At 44.1% G+C, this 24251-nt stretch overlaps 1 protein-coding gene across 2 annotated transcripts in view; it reads left to right on the top strand.

Moving 5' to 3' along the window:
- zbtb18 (zinc finger and BTB domain containing 18) overlaps positions 1-24251 on the top strand; it is an 85050-nt gene that overhangs the window by 8848 nt on the left and 51951 nt on the right. For both annotated transcript variants that reach the window (XR_010976284.1, XM_068045403.1), the window contains exon 2: positions 5207-5311. The gene's annotated coding sequence lies outside the window, so the exon portion shown is untranslated. The remainder of the gene's footprint in view (positions 1-5206; positions 5312-24251) is intronic.

The raw sequence follows: 24251 nt of genomic DNA on the forward strand, positions 1-24251 counted from the left end.
ACGCAAGATTGATTTATTTTCTTTGACTCCCTATCATTGAATTAGGAATCCATACAATTGATAGAGTCATCTTCGGCGCAGATCGAGGCCATTTGGCCCATCAAGTCCATGCCGACTTTCCACGAAGCTATCCAATCAGTCCCACTCCCCCTCTCGATCCCTGTAGCCCTGCAAGTTTATTTCCTTCAAGTGGCCATCCAATTTCCTTTTGAAGTCATTGATTGTCTCCGCTTCCACCACCCTTGTGGGCAGTGTGTTCCAGGTCATTACCACCAGCATTGCTGATTGCATGAACTATGTGTTTGTTTTTAAAAAGATTAAATCAAAACTAGTTAGAAACTATTAGCCAAGTGACAAAAATTCAACAGATAAAGCGTCTGCTTTTGTGATGTTCCCCTAGCAGACAACACAGCAGACTTTCCAGTGAAGGCCAATCCTTGCTATTCGACAAACAAAAACAAAATTGCTTCCAATTTCCACCCTTCCCTCACCTACATGTGGTCCATCTCTGACTTTTACCTTCCTCAACTTTTCTCTCCAGTTCTGGGGGTAGACTAGCGACCAATATCCAATATAAACCCACTGACTCCCACAGCTACTTTGACTACAGTTCCTCACAGCATGTTTCCTGTAAGGACTTCGTTCCATTTTCCCAGTTTCTTCAGCTCTGTCGCATCTGTTCTGATGGTGCAACCTTCCGTGGCAGCGCTTGTGATATGTCTTCCTTTTTCCTCAAATGGAGGATTTCCCCTGCTACCCCCCCCCCCCCCACCGTGGTTGACAGAGCCCCTGACTATGTTCGTTTCCTTTCCTGCACATCTGCTCTTACCCCTTCCCCCCCTATCCCCTAGAACCACAATAGGGTTCCCCTTCTCCTCACCTTCCACCTCACCAGCCTCCACATTCAACGCATCATTCACCGCCATTTCCGCCACCACAAAATACATCTTCCCCTCCCCACCCCTTTCAGCATTTCAAAGGGACTGTTCCCTCCATGACGCCTTGTGCACTCCTCAATCACCCCTTCCCCTGGCACCTTCCCATGCAAGAGGGGATTACCTCCTCCCTTCTCAATGTCCAGGGCCCCAGCTGAAACAGCAATTTGCATGTACTACTTTCAGTTTGGTGTACTGTATTTGCTGCTCACTATGCAGTCTCCTCCGCACTGGGGAGACCAAACGCAGATTGGGTGACCGCTTTGCATAACGCATCCTTTCAGTCTGCAAGCGTGACCCTGAGCAATTTAATTCTGCACCCATTCCCATTCTGACCTCCCTGTCCTTGGTCTCCGACACTGTTCCAATGAAGCTCAACATAAGCTCGAAGAACAACACCTCATCTTTCAATTAGGTACCTTACAGCCTTCTGGACTCAACATTCAGCAATTTCAGATCATAACCTCTGCTCCCATTTTTTTTTCTTGTGCATTTGTTTTTGGTTTTGGACAGCAACTGGTGATGATTCTGCTTTTGCCATTTACATTTTTTAAAATTCATTCTTGGGAGGTGGACATCACTGGCAAGGTCAGCATTTGTTGCCCATCCCTAATTGCCCTTGACCTGAGTGGCTTGCTAGGCCATTTCAGAGGGCCACATTGCTGTGGGTCTGGAGTCACATGTAGGCCAGACCAGATAAGAACAGCAGATTTCCTTCCCTGAAGGACTTTAGTGGACCAGATGGGTTTTTACGACAATTGATGATAGTTTCATGGCACCATTACTGAAACTACCTTTCAATTCCAGATTTTTAATTAATTGAATTTAAATTCCACCAGCTGCCAAGGTGGGTTTTGAACCTATGTCCCCAGGGTATTAGCCCAGGCCTCTGGATTACTAGCCCGGCGACATTACCACTACACCACCATCTCCCCCACCGGCCAAGGTAGGAGCTGCCGATCTGAAGATGGAGAGAGAGAGAACATAGAACATAGAACATAGAAAAATACAGCACAGAACAGGCCCTTCGGCCCACGATGTTGTGCCGATCCTTTGTCCTCTGCAAAGGACAATTTAATCTATACCCCATCATTCTCCTTTATCCATATACCTATCCAAAAGCCTTTTGAAAGTCCCTAAAGTTTCTGACTCAACAACTTCCCCGGGCAAGGCATTCCATGCCTCGACCACTCTCTGGGTAAAGAACCTTCCCCTGACATCCCCCTTATATCTCCCACCCTTCACCTTAAATTTATGACCCCTTGTAACGCTTTGCTCCACCCGGGGAAAAAGTTTCTGACTGTCTACCCTATCTATTCCCCTGATCATCTTATAAACCTCTATCATGTCACCCCTCATCCTTCTCCTTTCTAATGAGAAGAGGCCTAGAATGTTCAGCCTTTCCTCGTAAGACTTATTCTCCATTCCAGGCAACATCCTGGTAAATCTCCTCTGCACCCTCTCCAAGGCTTCCACATCCTTCCTAAAATGAGGCGACCAGAACTGCACACAGTACTCCAAATGAGGCCTTACCAAGGTCCTGTACAGCTGCATCATCACCTCACGGCTCTTAAATTCAATCCCTCTGCTAATGAACGCTAACACCCCATATGCCTTCTTCACAGCCCTATCCACTTGAGTTGCAACTTTCAATGATCTATGCACATAGACCCCAAGGTCTCTCTGCTCCTCCACATGCCCAAGAACCCTACCGTTAACCCAGTATTTTGCATTCATGTTTGTCCTTCCAAAATGGACGACCTCACACTTTTCAGGGTTAAACTCCATCTGCCACTTTTCAGCCCAGCACTGCAACCTATCCAAGTCCCTTTGCAGACGACAATAGCCCTCCTCGGTATCCACAACTCCACCAACCTTTGTATCATCTGCAAATTTACTGACCCACCCTTCGACTTCCTCATCCAAGTCGTTAATAAAAATCACAAACAGGAGAGGACCCAGAACTGATCCCTGCGGCACGCCACTGGTAACTGGGCTCCAGGCTGAGTATTTACCATCTAAGACCACTCTCTGCCTTCTATCAGTTAGCCAATTCTTAATCCAATTGGCCACATTCCCCACTATCCCATGCCTCCTGACTTTCTCCATAAGTCTACCATGGGGGACCTTATCAAATGCCTTACTAAAATCCATGTACACCACATCCACTGGTTTACCCTCATCCACTTGCTTGGTCACCTGCTCAAAGAATTCAATCAGGCTTGTGAGGCAAGACCTACCCCTCACAAAACCGTGCTGACTGTCCCGAATCAAGCAGTGTCTTTCCAGATGCTCAGAAATCCTATCCCTCAGCACCTTTTCCATCAACTTGCCTACCACTGAAGTAAGACTAACTGGCCTGTAATTCCCAGGGTTGTTCCTATTCCCTTTCTTGAACAGGGGCACAACATTTGCCACCCTCCAATCACCTGGTACCACCCCCGTCAGCAGAGAAGATGAAAAGATCATTGCCAGCGGCTCTGCAATTTCATCCCTTGCTTCCCATAACATCCTTGGATATACCCCGTCAGGCCCGGGAGACTTGTCTATCTTCAAGTTATTCAAAAACCCCAACACATCTTCCCTCCTAACGAGCACTTCCTCGAGCTTACCAGTCTGCTTCCCACCGTCCTCTTCAGTAATACACCCCTTCTCATTCGTAAATACCGAAGAGAAGTACTCATTCAAAACCTCACTTATCTCTTCCGGCTCAACACACAGTCTCCCGCTATTGTCCTTGACCGGACCTACGGTCCCCCTAGTCATCCTCATATTTCTGACATACGCGTAAAAGGCCTTGGGGTTTTCTTTTATCCTACCCGCCAAGCATTTTTCATGCCCTCTCTTAGCTCTCCTAATCCCTTTCTTCAGATCCTTCCTGGCCATCTTGTATCCCTCCAGAGCTATGCCTGTGCCCTTTTTCCTCAACTTTATATACGCATCCTTCTTCTTCCTAACAAGACTCTCAACCTCTCTTGTCAACCACGGTTCCCTCACATGACCATCCCTTCCCTGTCTGACAGGGACATGCTTATCAATGGCCCCTACTATCTGCTCCTTGAAAAAGTTCCACATTTCGACCGTGCCCTTCCCTGCCAGCATATGCTCCCAACTTATGCTCCTCAGTTCCTGCCTGACAGCATCATATCTACCCTTCCCCCAATTGTAAACCTTGCCCTGTTGCACATACCTATCCCTCTCCATTACCACAGTGAATGCTACAGAATTGTGATCACTATCTCCAAAGTGCTCGCCCACCAACAGCTCTATCACTTGCCCTGGTTCATTACCTAGTACCAAATCCAATATTGCCTCCCCTCTGGTCGGGCAGTCTACATACTGAGTCAGAAAAGCTTCCTGGACATACTGCACAAACACTACCCCATCCAAACTATTCGATCTAAAGAGTTGCCAATCAATATTTGATAGAAGACTGGGTAAGTTTTCTTGATTTTTGTTTAAAACAGCCACAGTTGTCTGGGCATGATCCTGAAAAGGCAATCCCTCCAGGGGACGGCCAACGGCCGCAGCTGTAGCCCAGCAGTTATTACAGGTGTGGGGACAGTAACCCTTGCATGAACAATCACAGCCCCCCCCTGCCCTGAGCCCACCACGTCCTGGACTTAGGCTGCCTGCATTGCCGACTGGAAATCTCAGTCGGCGCAGGAATGGGGCCTTAATAGGCCCCTTAATTATATAATTTACTGATAATTGGCTACCTGCCACTTGCCAGCGGGCAGCCAATCTTTGAAAATTGGCTTGAGGTTGGGATTGTGGCGTGGAACCGGCACGACGGCCAAATTGTAATCCTGATTGCCTCAGATCCGGGCCCCTACCTCAATTGAAAATTCAACCCATTGACTCTGTTTTTCTATCCACAGATGCTGAGTATTTCCAGTATTTTCTGTTTTTATTTTAGATTTCCAGCATCTGCAGTATTTTGCTTTTGTAAAACCAGTTACTAAAATGTTCTGAAAATTGAAGCTCCTTGTAGAACAAGCTAACTAACATGAAAATTTTCACATTCAGACATTTAGGGGAGTACTTTTCCCAGGCAAGAGGAGCCGGGTTTGGGTACGTGCAGGTGTAAAAACCCCTAAAAGTGATGCCAGGTCCACAGTTCAATATCATCCCACCTACTTCCAGGTTTCAATCGGGTGGGTTTGAAGGTGAACAGGGAATCCCCGTGCAGCTGTCGGATAAGTGATTTAAATATTTAAATAGTTCATTAAGTTGTGTTTTAACCAAGGATTCTGTCTTTATTTCCTGAGGTGTCAGGAACTTGCCAGGGTCACCAAGGGGAATGCTTCTTCAGTGAAACTGACAGGTTGGGAATCCTTTGATCAATGAAGCTGACGTGCTGCAGCCATTGCCGGGTAAGAGACTGCTACTCACAGTACTCCTTATCAGAGAGTGCTTTCAGTGCTCAACAGGTTATTGCCTACTTCTTGTAAGTCACTTCACCTGTCTTGCACTTCACTCAGCTTCAGTTGCATTTCCCTGCTGCCAGCCTTCATCACAGCATGGGAGCAGCTTATGCAGCTCTACCTTGCACCTCTGACAAAGAGCAAGAGAAACAGCAACACCAACAAAATACTACCAGCAGTAGCAGGAGCAGCACCAGCTGCCTTCTCCTCAGCCACATGCCACTCCACAGGGCACAGAAATCCAGCTCCAAGGAGGCGAGACCCCCAGTACAGGCAGAGAAGCAGCTGTCTCGACATGTGTGAACACCCGTCCCTCAGAAGGCTCAGGTTTTCATGGCAGGTCATTGCTGACATCTGCAGCCTCCTAGAACAAGACTTCCTTCCCAAGGGGCAAGGTGGACATGCATTGACAGTGGCCGTCAAGGTGCCTGACACTCGAGGAATTCCCCCACCTCCAGGTCTCTGCCTCTCCCTGAGGTTGGGTAGATAGCAGGGAAGGACAGATGCTTGCGTTTGAATTGAATGGCTATTGGTCTGTTGCAAAGATGATGGCAGCAATCAACCCACACATATCAAGGCCTACCAAAAGTATGCTATACCTCTGCCTTATCCAGAGGCATGTATATCAGACAGTCTGGGATGTGTAATAAAAACAGAAAGTGCTGGAAATACTCAGCAGGTCAGGCAGCATCTGGAGCAAGAAGCAGGGTTAACATTTCAGGTCTGTGACCTTTCACAGTGACCCCAGTCCCTGAGTTCTGATGAAAGGTCACAGACCTGAAACGTTAACTCTGCTTCTCGCTCCACAGATGCTGCCTGACCTGTTGAGTATTTCCAGCATTTTCTGTTTTTATTTCAGATTTCCAGCATCTGCAGTATCTTGCTTTAATTTTAGTCCGGAATGTGTATTCTCTGCAGTCTGAAGAAAAAGGTAATGTTAACGTTTGAACCATGTGCACACAACAACTAACAAGAATGATTATTTAGTAAGAGCAAAATACTGCGGATGCTGAAACTCTGAAATAAGAACAGAAAGTGCCAGAAATACTCAGCAGGTCTGGCAGCATCTGTGGAGAGAGAAACAGAGTTAATGTTTCAGGTCTGTGACCCTTCATCAAAGCTGGCAAAAGTTATAAATGTAACAGTATTTGAGCAAATGAGGGGGGGAAGTAGAACAAGAAGGAAGGATTGTGATAGGACGGAGGGGGGAGAGGTTAAATGGCAGATGTCATGGAACAGAATGCAAATGGAGTGCTAAATAGTTGTAGCAAAAGACAAAGCATGAGACCAGATAGAGTGCTCATGGCAGAATAATGAACAGAACTGTACGCAAGCGAAAACATAAAAAATATATTTAAGACTAGCACATAGTTAAAAATAAATAAACTTTTTATAGAATTTTTTTTTTTAAATAATAAACAAAAAATAATGGGGCTCATGGTCTGAAATTATTTAACTCAATATTGAGTCCAGAAGGATGTAGAGTGCCTAGTTGGAAAATGTGCTGTTCCTCAAGCTTGGGTTGATGTTCACTGGAACACTGCAGCAGGCCGAGGACAGAAATGTGGGCATGAGAGCAGGGTGGAGAATTAAAATGGCAAGCAACCGGAAGCTCAGGATCATGCTTGCGGACCGGGTGGAGGTGTTCTGCAAAGCAGTCACCCAATCTGCGTTTGGTCTCCCCAAAGTAGATGCGATCGCACTGTGAGCAGCGAATAGAGTATACTAAATTGAAAGAAGTACAAGTAAATCGCTGCTTTAGCTGGAAGGAGTGTTTGGGGCCTTGGATGGTGAGGAGAGAGGAGGTAAAAGGGCAGATATTATACCTCCTGCAATTGCATGGGAAGGTGTCATGGGAAAGGGAAGAGGTGTCAAGGGTGATGGAGGAGTGGACCAGGGTGTCGCGGAGGGAACTATCCCTTCGGAATGCTGAGGGGAAGATGTGTTTGGTGGTGGCATCATGCTGGAGGTGGCGGAAATGGCGGAGGATGATCCTTTGGATCTGGAGGCTGGTGGGGTGGAAAGTGAGGACAAGGGAAACCCTGTCACAGTTCTGGGAGGGAGGGAAAGGGGTGAGGGCAGAAGTTCGGGAAATGGGTCGGACACGGTTGAGGGCCCTGTCAACCACAATACAGGGGAATCCTTGGTTGAGGAAAAAGAAAGACATATCAGAGGCGCTGTTGTGGAAGGTTGCATCATCAGAACAGATGCATCGGAGACGGAGAAACTGGGAGAATGGAGTGGAATCCTTACAAGAGGCTGGGTGTGAGGAAGTGTAGTCAAGGTAGCCGTGGGAGTTGGTGGGCTTAAAATAAATACTAGTAGTCAGCCTATCCCCAGAGATGGAGACAAAGAAGTTGAGGAAGGGAAGGGAAATGTCGGAGATGGACCATGTGAAGGTGAGAGAAGGGTGGAAATGGGAAGCAAAATTTATGAAGTATTTCAGTTCAGGGTGAGAGCAGGAAGTGGCACCAATACAATCATCAATCTATCAGAAAAAGAGTTGGGGAAGGGGGCCTGAGTAGGACTGGAACAAGGAATGTTCGACATTTCCCACAAAAAGACAGGCATAGCTAGGACCCTTGCAGCTACCCATTAGCAACACTCTTTATTTGGAAGAAGTGAGTGGAGTTGAAGGAGAAGTTGTTCGATGTGAGAACAAGTTCAGCCAGGCAGAGGAGGGTGGTGATGGATGGGGACTGGTTGGGCCTCTGTTCAAGGAAGAAGCGGAGAGCCCTCAGACCATCTTGGTGGGGATGGAGGTGTAGAGAGATTGGAGAGATTGGACGTCCATAGTGAAGAGGAGGCGGTTATGGCCAGGAAACCTGAAACAGTCAAAATGATGTAGGGCATCAGAAGAGACTGGACAAGGAGAGAAAAAATAGAATCAAGATAGGAGGAAATAAGTTTAGTTGGGCAGGAACAGGTGGAGGAGGGTGAGAATGATTATTTGTTAAATTTTATCATTGACAGAAATGTTTCGCACAAAGCTAGACCTAGCCATGGGAAGTCCTTGAACAAAGATATTTCTGAACAATACCGACTTGCATTTCATATAGCACCTTTAACATGGTAAAACATCCCAAGACATTTCACAGGAATGTTATCAAACAAAATGTTGCACCGAGCTACATGAGATGTTAGGACAGGTGACAAAAAAACTAAGTCAAACAGGTAGGTATTAAGAAGCGTCTTAAAGGAGGAGAGAGAGTTAGAGAGGTTTAGGGTGCTGAAGGCATGACTGCCAATGGTGAGGTGATGAAAATTGGGAAATCCTTTAAAATGTACATCCTTTCATGACTACCTTCATTATTAACAATTAAAGAACTAAGATTCAAATGCCACATTCTGTGGTGGTTAAAGGTAAAACCATCCAGTGCTGGAGTCCTATTGATGGAGACCAAGCATCAGTCACAGGACATTGCTGCAGGAGTTGTCCAGGAAGGTCCTATCACCCCAGAGGTATTAAACTGCTTGAACAATTCATTTCCTCCTTCATAAAGTCAGCAGTGGGTTGTTTGCTGATGATTACACTGTGTTCAATTCCATTCACAATTGCTGTGGTAATGAAGCGGCCCATGCCAGCCTACAACAGGACCTGGACAACATTCAGGCTTAGGCTGACAAGTGACAGATAATATTTATATCATGTAAGTGCTAAGCAATGACCATGTTCCCTTGACCTTCAAAAGAACCACCATCACTAATTGTGCACTCCCCCACCCCTGCAACTTGCCACCCGAGTCAACATCCTGTGTGTTGTCATTTGACCAGAAACTTCCATGTTGCCATCAACAATGTGGATGGCTGTAAGAGCAGGGCAAAAACTGCATATTATATGACAAATGGCTTACTGCTCAAATCCACTATTTGTAAGGTTCAAGTCAGTACTTTGATGGAATACTCATTATCCATTATTAAGTGGTTTTGCTTCAGTTTGTTTCTCGGGTAGTCCCTACAAATAATACATTGTTTCAATATTAAATACTATTTTTGCAAACTACAAAACTGCTTCAAAGACAGAGTGTTCATGCCTTGTAATGCAATCTGCTGCCCATGGTATCCTGTCGTGTAGGCCAGGTTGCTTCGATAATCTCAATACTTCCTAAACATCTTCAGGCAAAGCAGTTATGACCATCTGACTAGGGAAAATTACATTTTCAGAAAAAAAAAGTAGCTTTGTTTTAAAACCCAGCAAATTTTGAGAGTCATCCAAAGAGCAATTGCCAAAGGGTAACTGTCTCTTAAATGGCAGACTCCAATCTAGAGCAAAACAAACTTACTCTACACAGCACTTGTACTTTTATTTGGCAAAATCCACTAGCCATGGAGAAGGAAACCAGCAGAGTAGTAGAAAAAGCATCTAATCTTACGAATTCCCTAACATGTCGCCAGTGACATTCAGTTGCTATGTTCCTAGTGCAGTCATCAAGAGATGACTGAGGAATCATGGTATCTAAATCTAAAACTAAAACAACTTCTTTAACTCCACTCACTTCCTCCAGGTAAAAGGTGTTGCTATGAAAACCCATCTGGGTCCTATATCTGACTTTCATGGGGTTTGAGGAACATTCTTTGTTCCAGTCCTACTCAGGTTTCCACCCTCACGTCGGTGTCCGGTACCTTCATGACAGCATCGGTGTTGTTTTCTGCTCTTGCCCTGAACTGGAAAATTTCATCAGCTTTGCTTCCAATTTCCACTTCATCTTCACATGGTCCATCTCTAACTCCTCCTTTCCCTTCCTCAACTTCTCAGTCTCTATTTCTGGGAATGGGCAATTGACCAATATCCAATATAAGCCACAGACGTCCACATTTACCTTGACTACACTACACTTGCTCACCGTAAGGACTACTTTGCATTTTCCCAGTTTCTCCGTTTCTGTTGCATTTGTTCTGATGATGCAGCCTTCCATACCAATGGTTCAGATATGTCTTCTATTTTTCTCAAGCGAGGATTCATAACCTCTGCCCCTTTTTTATTGGACAGCTGCTCTTGGTGATGATTCCACTATTCCAATTTACATCTTCTCTAGATACATCGGGGTGAATTTTACCAGGCCCTTGGAGGCAGTGGGGTTGAGGAAAATGAGAAAAATATAACCTCAGAAAGGAATGCCAACATGTTCCCAATTCTTCCTGCTTTTCCCAGAGGCAGCTTCTGTGCGCTGACAGCAACCCGCCCAGCAATGGCAGGAAACCAATTAGTCATAAAGTCATTTATACCACAGAAGGAGGCCATTCGGCCCAAGCCAGCTCTCCACAGAGCTATCCAGATAGTCCCACTCCCCAGCTCGATCCCCGTAGCCCTGCAAGACTATTTGTCTCAGGTGACCGTCCAACTTCCTCTTGAAGTCATTGTCTCTGCTTCCCCCACCCTGTGGGCAGCAAGTTCCAAGTCATTACCACCCACTGCGTAAAAAAGTGCTTCATGTTCTCCCTGCATCTTTTGCCCAAAACTTTCAATCTGTGCCCCCTAGCCCTTCTACCATTACGGTTAGGGTTAATGGGAACATCTTTCCTTGTCTAACTTATCTGAGCCTGTCATAATCTTGCACACTTCCATTAAATCTCCCCTCAATCCCCTTTATTCTAAGGAGAACAAAACCAGCTTTTCCAACTTAACCTTGTAACTAAAATCCTTCATCCGTGGAACCATTCTGGTAAACCTCCTCTGCACCCTCTCAGTGACCCTCACATCCTTCCTGAAGTGTGGTGACCAGAACTAGGTGCAATACTGCAGTTGGGGCCTAACTAGAGCTTTATAAAAGATTCAGCATAAATTCCCTGCTTTTGTACTCGATGCCTCTATTTATGAAGCCCAAGATTCCATATGCTTTACTAACCACTCTAACAATATGTCCTGCCACCTTCAAAGATCTATGCAAGTGCACCCTGTTATGACAGTACTTCTATATTTTTTGTAAAATATGTTTTAAGGACTTAAAGTTGAATTATGGACATTGATTCACCTGGAATTTTGAAGAAATGCTGAACTTTGTGTTTTTTAAAAAGAAGTCCTGGATTTGGCTTGTAAACAAGTCTTACTGGAAGGCACCTGTCTGGATAATCACGCAGCGGGGTTGTTTTTGACTTGGGGAGATGTTTACAAAGAAGTGACAGGTCAAGATTTATAGAAGTCAGAAGGCTTGACTTCTGGAATGTTTTTAGTTTCAGTTTGAACTGTTACAAAAGACAGTTGGGTTTTGCTTGCCAAAAAAACCCCAGCTCTCTCTTTAAAATAAATCCTGCATACAGTGTGTCAGTTTCCTATTTCCAACTGTATTTGAAGAAACCCTGCATATTGAATGTGTGGGAACTGAAAACCCTTATTGCTGCATTTCTGCTGTAAGACCTATCTGAAGCCTCTATAGCTGCATTTCGTGGAAAGCCTACCCAAACTGATCTTCAACATCACGTGGAAAGAACTGTTCTAGAAAGATCCCAGTGACAGCCATCTATCCACATTTAGGATGCCAAACCAAAATCAAGGACAAGTATTATGCCTATGTGTTTTTTTTTTTGTTTTCTTTGAAACAGCACTGTAAACAACAATCCTTTTTATTTTTCTGGTTAACTGATGTGTGTGTGTGAGGGGCTAGGATAGATAAGGGGCTTTGATATTTCGATTTGCATGAGTATGTTTTACTTCACTATTGGTTAAGACTTCAGTTATAATAAACTGGTAATTTTGTTGTTTATTAAAGAACCCTGGTTGGTGTGTTTTATCCTGGGAAAATAGAGTATATGATTGACTGTATGAATAAGTGGGAAAATTTAAATGTATGTTGAGACCTGTGGAGAAGTGGGTCTAGAATAAACAGTGCACTCTTCTCGCCTTGATCATAACAACCCCCAGGTCCCTCTGTTCCTGTACATTCTTTAGAACTGTGCCGTTAAGGATATATTGCCTCTCCCTATTCTTTCTGTCAAAATGCATCACCTCACACTTGTCAGTATTAAATTCCATCTGCCACCTGTCTGCCAATTCTACTAGCCTATCTGTGTCCTATTGCAGGCAGTTCATTTCATCCTCTGTTTTCCACACCTCCAAGTTTGGTGTCATCAACAAATTTTGAGATTCTACTCTATTCCAAGATACAAGGCATTTGAAGTTGTTAATAAACCAATTAGCAGGCATTTTCCAAGGGTAATGAAATTTTACCAGCAGCACATGGGACCTGCGCAGCGTCTGAAGCTCATGAACTCACAGAAGGCGAGTGCACAGTGGGAAGTCGGAGCACCATAAAAATAATATGCAATCTGAACATCAAAGGTGCAAATCAACAAGCCTGAGGTCATCCGCAGGCAGAGGCTTGCAATTGCATGATTATCCCATGAAGACTGATGTCACGGATAGTGCTGGTGGTAAAAAGGTGGATGCCATTTCTTCCAGCTGCTTTGCACCTCCATTTCATCCCACTTTCTCGCATTCCACTCACCACAACAGCACTCTCACTGCAGACATAATGACGGTTGCTGGCCACCCATGCAATCATGTGCACTGAATCATCCACCTCCTCAACTTGTCCACGGTCCCTAATTGGACAACGATCCCAGAGGCTCCCTCTTAATTCGACCCTACCCAGTACATTACCAGCAGTCCCACTATGACAATTGGGTTCGCGACCCTAACCTGGTCCCACCTGAAGGTCAGAAAATTCAGCCTATCTTTTGTTTTTTCACTTGTCCCATTACCATCTCCTTTTAACTGCACTATCATCCCTTTCATCATTTAATCACTCCTGTGTTCCACTCTATCATGGACCTTCTCTTTTGTTCTTTCCTCCCCTCACATTTTTCCTGCCCCGCTTAAGGCTGACATCTGCTTGCATTGGGGTTTGGTCTCAGTGTTGCCTTTATTTCTTAAATGTTTTACCTCTCTTTAATCATGGACTCGAACCAAGAGTGAGTATAAATATTTTACTTATTTTTTTTTTATCCCCACTGATAAATATTTCTCTGAGAATGGAATATTTGATTCCAGATCATAGCAATGTACAAGGTTCTTACAGAAGAGGACCCATAATCAGACTACACATTGTTAGGTGTATAATTATACTCCTAATTAATATAAACATTGGCAGGAGAACAAGGTATGTTCCCCCCTCTGGGAACATCACAGGATGCAAGTCCCTCAGATGCTGTTTTCTCTTGTGTTCAAGAACTGAATGATTCTGTAGATGTTCTCTCCATGCCTTCATATTCCAAAGATTCTTCATGATGTCTGGGTTAGCACAGCAATTATGAGTCAATTCATGAGAGGTCAATTCATGGATCAGTTCAATGTAAACCTCTTTCAACCGCAAGTAATTTATAAGTCAGATCCCTGAACTAGAATGGCAACTACATTCAGTTTCTCTTAGGACATTCCACAGATCGTTCACCTGTTGAGGAAAACAGAATATTATGTGAAGCTCTTGTATCTTCAGTTGTGAATATGCTCTAGAGACACAAAAAAACTTTCACTCCAGAGGCAGGTAATGTCAATCTTGTAAAAGATTTATTTTCTATTTTCATATAATTGCCATATAACCACAAATTAGCTACGGCAATCCACTTTATTTCCAACACGTTAAAAAGCCTTAAAACTACATTCCTCAGAGATTGAATGTAGAACACAAAGATGCATCTCCCTTCTCCCCTTTAGAATTCTGGTATACTCTTGTTCCTACAATCTTCTAGAACCCATGCTTTGCAATGCCTTATCTTGCATTATCAGACTCATTCTCCAGCATTGGAGGTAACCTGAACTATGGGCTTTGACCCGTCAACTAGGTTTCTCAATTTACAAAAAGATACTGTCAAGGGTTGCATAAATCCAAACAGTCATTTTATTTGCCAGCTATAGTAAAATCACTTTTGCTATTTTTTTTTTATTCGTTCATGGGATAGGGTCATCACGAGCATCCCTAATTGCCCTTGAGAAGGTGGAACTGCTGCAGTCCCTGTGGTGTAGAAAGGAAGAGAGTTCCAGGATTTTGACCGTGCAACAGTGAAAGAATGGCGGTCTATTTCCTATTCAGGATGGTGCATTACTTGAAGAGGATCTTGTAGCTGGTGGAGTTCCCATGCACCTTCTGCCCTTGTTCTTCTAGGTGGTAGAGGTCACTGGTTTGGAAGGTGTGTTGATGGCTTTTTTTAAAATTCATTCATGGGATGTCGGCGTCGCTGGCTACGCCAGCATTTATTGCCCATCCCTAATTGTCCTTGAGAAGGGGGTGGTGAGCTGCCTCCTTGAACCTCTGCAGTCCATGTGGGGTAGGTACACCCATAGTTCTGTTAAGAACGGAGTTCCAGGATTTTGACCAAGCGACAGTGAAGGAATGGTGATATAGTTCCAAGTCAGGATGGTGTGTGACTTGGAAGGGAACTTGCAGATGGTGGTGTTCCCGTGCATTTGCTGCCCTTGTCCTTCTAATTGGTAGAGGTCACGGGTTTGGAAGGTGCTGTCTAAGGAGCCTTGGTGCGTTGCTGCAGTGCATCTTGTAGATGGTACACACTGCTGCCACTGTGCGTCGGTGGAGGAGGGAGTGAATGTTTGTGGATGGTGTGCCAATCAAGTGGGCTGCTTTGTCCTGGATGGTGTCAAGCTTCTTGAGTGTTGTTGCAGCTGCACCCATCCAGGCAAGTGGAGAGTATTCCATCACACTCCTGACTTATGCCTTGTAGATGGTGGACAGGCTTTGGGGAGTCAGGAGATGAGTTACTCGCCACAGGATTCCTAGCCTCTGACCCGCTCTTGTAGCCACGATATTTATATGGTTACTCCAGTTCAGTTTCTAGTTAATGGTAGCCCCTAGGATGTTGATAGTGGGGGATTCAGCGATGGTAATGCCATTGGATGTCAAGGGGAGATAGTTAGATTCTCTCTTGTTTGAGATGGTCATTGCCTGGCACTTGTGTGGTGCGAATGTTACTTGCCACTTATCAGCCCAAGCCTGGGTATTGTCCAGGTCTTGCTGCATTTCTACACGGACTGCTTCAGTATCTGAGGAGTTGCTGAGCATTGTGCAATCATCAGCTAACATTCCCACTTCTGACCTTATGATTGAAGGAAGGTCATTGATGAAGCAGCTGAAGATGGTTGGGCCTAGGACACTACCCTGAAGAACTCCTGCAGTGATGTTCTGGAGCTCAGATGATTGACCTCCAACAACCACAACCATCTTCCTTTGCGTTAGGTATGACTCCAATCAGCGGAGTGTTTTCCCCCTGATTCCCATTGACTTCAGTTTTGCTAGGGCTCCTTGATGCCATGCTCGGTCAAATGCTGTCTTGATGTCAAGGGCAGTCACTCTCACCTCACCTCTTGAGTTCAGCTCTTTTGTCCATGTTTGAACCAAGGCTGTGATGAGGTCAGAAGCTGAGTGCCCCTGGCGGAACTCAAACTGAGTGTCACTGAGCAGGTTATTGCTAAGCAAGTGCCGCTTGATGGCACTGTTGATGACACCTTCCATCACTTGACTGATGATTGAGAGTAGGCTGATGGGGCGGTAATTGGACTTGTCCTGCTTTTTGTGTACAGGACATACCTGGGCAATTTTCCACATTGCCAGGTAGATGCCAGTGTTGTAGCTGTACTGGAACAGCTTGGCTAGGGGCGCGGCAAGTTCTGGAGCACAGGTCTTCAGTACTATTGCCAGAATATTGTCAGGGCCCATAGCCTTTGCAGTATCCAATGTCTTCAGTTGCTTCTTGATATCACGCGGGGTGAATCGAATTGGCTGAAAACTGGCATCTATGATGCTGAGGACTTTAGGAGGAGGCCGAGATGGATCATCAACTCAACACTTCTGGCTGAAGATTGTTGTAGATGCTTCAGCCTTATCTTTCGCACTGATGCGAAAGGATGGGGATATTTGTGGAGCCACCTCCTCCAGTTATTTGTTTAATTGCCCACCACCATTCACGGCTGGATGTGGCAGGGCTGCAGAGCTTAGATCTGATCCGTTGGTTATGGGGTCACGTAGCTCTGTATATTGCATGCTGCTTATGTGTTTGGCACGCAAGTAGTCCTCTGTTGTAGCTTCACCAGGTTGACACCTCATTTTTAGGTATGCCTGGTGCTGCTTCTGACATGCCCACCAGCATTCTTCATTGAACCAGGGTTGGTCTCCTGGCTTGATGGTAATGGTTGAGTGGGGGATATGCCGGGCCATGAGGTTATAGATTGTGGTTGAGAACAATTCTGTTGCTGCTGATGGCCCACAGCACCTCATGGATGCCAAGTTTTGCATTTCTAGATCTGTTCGAAATCTATCTCATTTAGCACGGTGATAGTGCCACACAACACGATGGAGAGTATCCTCAACGTGAAGGTGGAACTTCGTCTCCACAAGTACTGTGCGGTGGTCACTCCAACCAGTACTGTCAAGTATGTTTTTCCCTCACCACCTGCCGCAGACCCAGTCTAGCGGCTATGTCCTTTAGGACTTGGCCAATGGTGGTGCTACCAAGCCACTCTTGGTGATGGGCATTGAAGTCCCCCACCCAGAGTACATTCTAAGCCCTTGCCACCCTCAGTGCTTCCTCCAAGTGGTGTTCAACATGGAGGAGTACTGACTCATCAGCTGAGGGCCGGCGATAGGTGGTAATCAGCAGGAGGTTTCCTTGCCCATGTTTGGCCTGATGCCATGAGACTTCATGGGGTTCGGGGTCGATGTTGAGGCCACCCAGGGCAACTCCCTCCCTACTGTATACCACTGTGCTGCCACCTCTGCTGGGACAGGACATTACCGGTGATGGTGGTGTCTGGGACATTGTCTGTAAGGTATGATTCCGTGAGTATGACTATGTCTGGCTGTTGCTTGACTAGTCTGTGGGACAGCTCTCCCAACTTTGGCACAAGCCCCCAGATGTTAGTAAGGAGGACTTAGCAGGGTCGACAGGGATGGGTTTGCCATTGTTGTTTCTGGTGCCTAGGTCAATGTCAGGTGGTCCGTCTGGTTTCATTCCTTTTTATTGGCTTCATAGCAGTTAGATACAACTGAGTGGCCATTTCAGAGGGCATGTAAAAGTCAACCACATTGCTGTGCGTCTGGAGTTATACATGTAGGCTAGACCAAAGGACATTAGTCAACCAGATGGGTTTTTACAACAATTGACAATGGTTTCATGGCCATCATTAGACTAGCTTTTAATTTCAGATTTATTAATTGAATTCAAATTGCATCCTCTGCTGTGGTGGGATTTGAACCCTGTGTCTCTGGGTTTCGAGTCCAGTGACAATACCACTACGCCACCATAATGGTATATATTTTTAGGTGGCCAGTTGAGAACCACTTGGATTTTAAAAGCCACTATATGTAGGAGGAAGGAAATGAAGTAAGGAGTGTTATGTTTTAAGGTTTCTTTTACCTTTTTTAAAATCCTAGATATTTTTACTTTCTTTCATAGGTTTGTTTTTGCTTCCTATATGCCATGGAGTGTTTTCACATAGCTTGATATCTAGGTAAAATCCATACTTTCAAAAAAAAAATTCATTTTCGAGATGTGGGCATTGCTGGCAAGGCTGGCATTTATTGCCCATACAAAAGCAAAATACTATGAAAGCTGTAAATCTGAAATAAAAACAGAAAATGCAGTGGAGTGAGAGTCAGAGTTAATGTTTCAGGTCGATGACAAAAGGTTAATGTTTCTCCACAGATGCTGTCTGACATGCTGAGTATTTCCAGCATTTTCTGTTTTTATTATTTATTGCCCATCCCAAATTGCTCTTGACAGGGCTGCTAAGCCTCAAGAGGGCTGTTATGAGATAACCACATTAGTGTGGGACTGGAACTGCGTAAGTTGGGTAAGCATAGCAGGTTTCCTTCCTTAAAGAACATTAGTGAACCGGTTAGGTTTATATGACAAATCAACAGCTTCATAGTAATTTTTACTGATACTAGCTTTTTATTTTAAACTGAGTTCAAATTTTCAATCTGTCACAGAGAATTTGAATTTGCATTCTCTGGATTACGAGTACAGTCACATAACCACTACATTACCATACCCTATGTGCCCAGGCTATGCACATACACACACATACAACATTTTTTTTTGTTATCGCAGCAACTGGTTGTATCCTTTGCTTTCATGGGATCTTTTCTTCGAAAGGTGGCAGAATAACACTATAGTAGACCTTTTAGATTTTAACTGCAAAGCAAATTTAGTAAACTATAGTGTCATGCATGTCCCCACCTGCCAAGAATGAGGCTCATTAATTTCACCACATGGACATTAAGCTTCAAATTGTTGTTGGGAAGAAAAAAGGGCCTATTACAAGGAATTGCCAGGCCCCTAGCCAGAAAGACATTTTTGCATACTAGCAGAGTGTTGGAAAAAAGGAACCAGTCCCTGCTCCCCGTGCACAGAACGGACATGATCAGACCAGTGTAGTCACACGACTAACTGGCTGTTGCAGAGTTTTGAACTGAGGGTTTTAAAATTGGAGAAACAGTGTGTTTGAAGACAGAAAGCTCCTGGATTGAGAACATCTCTCTCCTGTCTGCTCCGATCTTTCTCTCTCACCAGCTTTGGAATCCATCAAAGACACATCAAACCCAAGACAGGGAACAATTTTTAAGAAGAATACTGGGCCCCAACGAAAAGCAATAATTATCTACAGGCAAGAACTACCGACAAAAGGACTCGACAGTGATCTTGAAGCACAGTAACAAGAAACTCTTCAGATATTGCCTCAAATCTGTCCACTTTATTTTTCTTCTGGTCTTTTCTGTCCCTATCTGCATGTGTGTATCGTGTATGCATGCTAGCATGGGCATGTTGTGTATCTGTAGGCGTTAACCAAATTAGAGTTTAAATTTAAGTTTTAATAAATTTCAATCTTTTTTCTTTAAACCTAAGAAAGCTTGTTTGTGCTCATTTCTTTACCTTATGATTGGAAAGCGGTGAACAAGGATTCACCAAGAGGGAGCTCAAACCACAGTGTGTTTCAAAATAAAACCCTATTACTGTAAGACCAGGTGAAGGCTGAAAGGGACCCTTCGACACCTTTCTCACCTGGTCGTAACAATAGTTAGAACAAATAGTAGCAGTAGTACAACATATGTTTTCACAGTTGTTCTTAAGCTTAGTTAGTTCCTTGTTGTAATAGAAAATGTTTACAACTGCTACACTAGGTATGACCTAAGTTATTTTTCTTCCATAGTGGTTGTTTTTATTTTCTTGCCAACTATTGAAATTGTCTGACCTCATTAACTCTTTTCAAAGGCTCCAGATGGAGTCACTGATTTTAAAAAGACAGGGTGATAAATTTCCTTACACTGGGACTGATCAAAATTTAAGTAATGGTTACATTCCAAAAAAGTCTGCTAATTAAAAATATATTTGGAAAAATCACACACTGTTTGTATTTAAATTGAATGGCTTGGCCTCAGACACCTGTCTTCAGACAAACTGATTAAACGTTGCACCAAATGAATCAAAAGTGACTTGAAACATTCTTCTATGAGTGAAGCTTTTTTTTTTAGCTCCTTTATGCTATGATACAATTAAATAAATTCATGTTAAACTAATTTTTGGACAAAAATGCTCAACTTTTGTTCCAAGGAGCTCCACAGTTTTACGGTGCTGGAAAGGAATGAATTAAAGTAAGAGTCATGTACAGCACAGAAGGAGGCCATTCAGCCCATTGAGTCCATGCTGGCTGTCCACAGCTGTCTAGTCAGCCCCACTCCCCCGCTCAATCCCCATAGTCCTGCAAGTCTGATTCCCTCAAGTGGCCATCCAATTTCCTCTTGAAGTCATTGATTGTCTCCGCTTCTGCCACCCTTGTGGGCAGCGAATTCCAGGTTGTTATCACCTGCTGCATAAAAAGTGCTTCCTCATATTCCCCTACATCTCTCGCCCCAAACCCTCAATCTGTGTCCACTAATCCCTGTACCATTAGTTAATGGGAACAGTTTTTCCTTGTCTAACTTAACCTGTCATAATCTTGTACACTTCTAACAAATCTCCCCTCAATCTCTTTTGTTCTCAGGAGAACAAACCCAGCTTTTCCAACCTAACCTTGTAACTAAAATCCCCCATCACTGGAACCGTTCTGGTAAATCTCCCCTGCACTCTCTCAAGGACCCTCGCATCCTTCCTGGTGTGGTGCCCAGAACTGGACATAAAACTCTAGTTGGGGCCTAACCAGAACTTGGTCAAGCTTCAGTATAATTTCCTGATTTTGTACTCAATGCCTCTATTTATGAAGCCCAAGATCCCATATGCTTTACTAACCACTCTAACAATATGTCCTGCCACCTTCAAATATCTATGTGCATGCACCCTCAGGTCCCTCTGTTCCTGAACACTCTTTAGAATTGTGCCGTTAAGTATGTATTGCTTCTCCCCATCCCATCTGCCAAAATGCATCACCTCACACTTGTCAGTATTAAATTCCATCTGCTAGCCTATCTATGTCCTGTTGCAGGCAGTTCATGTGTGCCACACCTCAAAGTTTGGTATAATCAGCAAATTCTGAGATTCTACTCTGTATTCCAAGACCCAAGTCATTTATATATAACCAAAAAAGCAGTGGTCCCAGCACTGACCCTTGGGGAATACCACTGTCTACCATTCTTCCAGTCTGAAACTTACTATGACTTGTTGTTTTCTGTCCTTAAACCAATTTTTTTTTATCCATTTGGACACTGGCCCTCCTATTCCATGAGGCTCAATTTTGTTAACCAGCCTTCTATGTGGCACCTTATCAAATGCATTCTTAAAGTCCATATAAACAACATCCACTATATTCCCTTCATCAACCTTCTCTGTTGCATCAACAAAAAATCAATTAGATTAGTCAAGCATGATCTGCCTTTGACAAATCAATGCTAGCTATCCTTAATTAACTAGAATCTCTCAGTGTCTGTTGGTTTTTTCTCTGATTATTTTTTCTAAAACTTTACCCACTACTGTTAAACTAACCACCTATATTTGCTAGGACTGTCCTTACACCCTTTCTTGAATAAAGGTGTCACATTTGCCACTCCCGAATTCTCTGGCATCTCCCCCATACCCAGGGAAGATTGGAAGATTATGGCAAGCCTTTCCGCTATCTCCATCCGAACTTCCTTTTGCAACCCAGGTGCAAGCCATCCGGATCAGGTGACTCATCTACCCTAAGCTTAGCCAGCCTTTTTAGTACCTCCCCCCTCTCAATTTTTACGCTGTTCATTGCCTCTATTTTCGCCACTTCTACTGATATTTTGTCAGATTCCATTTCCTTAGTGAACACTGATACAAAGTACTCATTATGTATATTAGCCTTGCCCTGCGTTTCTAAGCATATATTACCCTTTTTGTCCCTAATAGATCCCACTCCACCTCTTACTACTCGCTTACTATTTACATGCTGGGAGAAGATCTTTGGGTTCCCTTTTATGTTAACTGCCATTCTATTCTCATATTCTCTCTTTGCCAGTCTTATTTTCTTCTTCACCTCCCCTCTCAATTTATTGTATATGACCTGGTTCTCACTTGAAGAGTTCACCTGATATGCATCATACACCGTCTTTGTTTCATCATAATCTCTATCTCCCTTGTCAACCAAGAAGCCCTGTTATTGGTTCCCCTACCTTTCGCCCTTGTTGGAATGTACCCAGCCTGTACCTGAAGCATCTCTTCCTTAAAGATAATCCATTGTTCTGATACAGCTCTTCCCGTCAGTCTTTGGTTCCATTATGAACATACATACAAACGTACGAATTAGGAGTAGGAGTAGGCCACTTGGCCCCTCGAGCCTGCTCTGCCATTCAATAAGATCATGGCTGATCTGATTGTAACCTCAACTCCACATTCCCACTTACCCCCGATAACCTTTCACCCCCTTGCTTATCAAGAGTCCATCTACCTCTGCCTTAAAAATATTCAAAGACTTTTCTTCCACTGCCTTTTGAGGAAGAGAGTTCCAAAGACACACGACCCTCTAAAAGAAAAGATTTATCCTCATCTCGGTCTTAAATGGGTGGCCCCTTATTTTTAAACAGTGACCCCTAGTTCTAGATTCTCCAACAAGAGGAAACATCCTTTCCACATCCACTCTGTCAAAACCCCTCAGAATCTTATATGTTTCAATCAAGTCACCTTTTACTCTTCTAAACTCCAGTGGATACAAACCTAGCTATTTATAAGACAACCCGCCCATTCCAGGTATTAGTCTAGTAAAGCTTCTCTGAACTACTTCCAATGCATTTACATCCTTCTTAAATAAGGAAACCAGAATACTGTACACAGTACTCCAGATGTGGTCTCACCAATGCCCTGCATAGCTGAAGCATAACCTCCCTGCTTTTGTATTCAATTCCCCTTGCAATAAATTATTACATCATACTAGCTTTCCTAATTACTTTCTGTACCTGCATACTAACCTTTTGTGATTCATGCATTAGGACACCCTCTGCGTCTCAGAGCTCAGCAATCTCTCACCATTTAGATAATATGTTTCTTTTTAATCTTCCTGCCAAAATGAACAATTTCGCATTTTTCCACATTATACTCCATTTGCCAGATCTTTGCCCACTCACTTAATCTATCTATATCCCTTTGTAGCCTCCTTATGTCATCTTCACACCTTACTTTCCTACCTATCTTTGTGTCGTCAGCAAATTTAGCAACCATACCTTTGGTCCCTTCAAGTCATTTACATAGGGAATGAAGCTGGACAAGTGGTAGAAGTATCAGTGGGAGAGTATTTCGGGGATAGTGACCATAACTCTGTAAGATTTAAGGTCGTTATGGAAAAGGATAAAGACGGGCCAGAAATAAAGGTACTGAATTGGGGGAAGGCCGATTTCAATTTGATAAAACAGAATCTGGCCAAAGTGGACTGGGAGCAATTACTTGTAGGAAAGTCTACATCAGGCCAGTGGGAGGCAGTCAAGGAGGAAATAGTGAGAGCTCAGAGTCAACATGTACCCTTTAAGGTGAAGGGTAGGACCAACAAGTCCAGGGAGCCCTGGATGTCAAGGGATATAGAGTATTGGATCAGAAAAAAATAGGAGGCTTATGGCAGATTCGGAGCGCTGAAATCAGCAGAGGCATTTGAGGAGTATAGAAAGTGTAGGGGGGTAATTAAAAAGGTAATTAGGAGAGCGAAGAGGGGACATGAAAAAACATTGGTGGTCAATATAAAGGAAAATCCCGAGGCGTTTTATAAGTATATTAAGGGCAAGAGGATAACCAGGGAAAGAGTAGGGCCCATTAGGGACCAAAGTGGCAATCTGTGTGTGGAGCCAGAGGACATAGGTGAGTTTTAAATGATTACTTTTCATCTGTTTTCACTGTGGAGAACGACGATATAGGTGTAGAGATCAGGGAGGGGGATTGCAATATACTTGAACATATTAACATTGAACGGGAAGAAGTATTAGATGCTTTAGCGGGCTTAAAAGTGGATAAATCCCCAGGCCCAGATGAGATGCATCCCAGGCGGTTGTTTGAGGCAAGGGAGGTGATAGCAGGGACACTGACACAAATTTTCAGATCCTCTCTGGCCACGGGAGAGCTGCAAGAGGACTGGAGGACAGCGAATGTGGTACCATTATTCAAGAAGGGTAGCAGGGATAGACCAGATAATTACAGGCCAGTGAGTCTAACATCAGTGGTTGGGAAACTGTTGGAAAAAATTCTGAGGGACAGGATTAATCTCCACTTGGAGAGGCAGGGAATAATCAGGGATAGTCAGCAAGGCTTTGTCAGGGGGAGATCGTGTGTAACTAACTTGATTGAATTTTTTGAGGAGGTGACTAGATGTATCGATGAGGGTAAAGCAGTTGATGTAGTCTACATGGACTTCAGTAAGGCTTTTGATAAGGTCCCGCATGGGAGATTGGTTAAGATGGTAAGAGCCCAGGGGTTCCAGGGCAATTTGGCAAATTGGATCCAAAATTGGCAT

The sequence above is a fragment of the Heterodontus francisci genome, chromosome 13 (assembly GCF_036365525.1).
Source record: "Heterodontus francisci isolate sHetFra1 chromosome 13, sHetFra1.hap1, whole genome shotgun sequence".
Lineage (NCBI taxonomy): Eukaryota > Metazoa > Chordata > Chondrichthyes > Heterodontiformes > Heterodontidae > Heterodontus > Heterodontus francisci.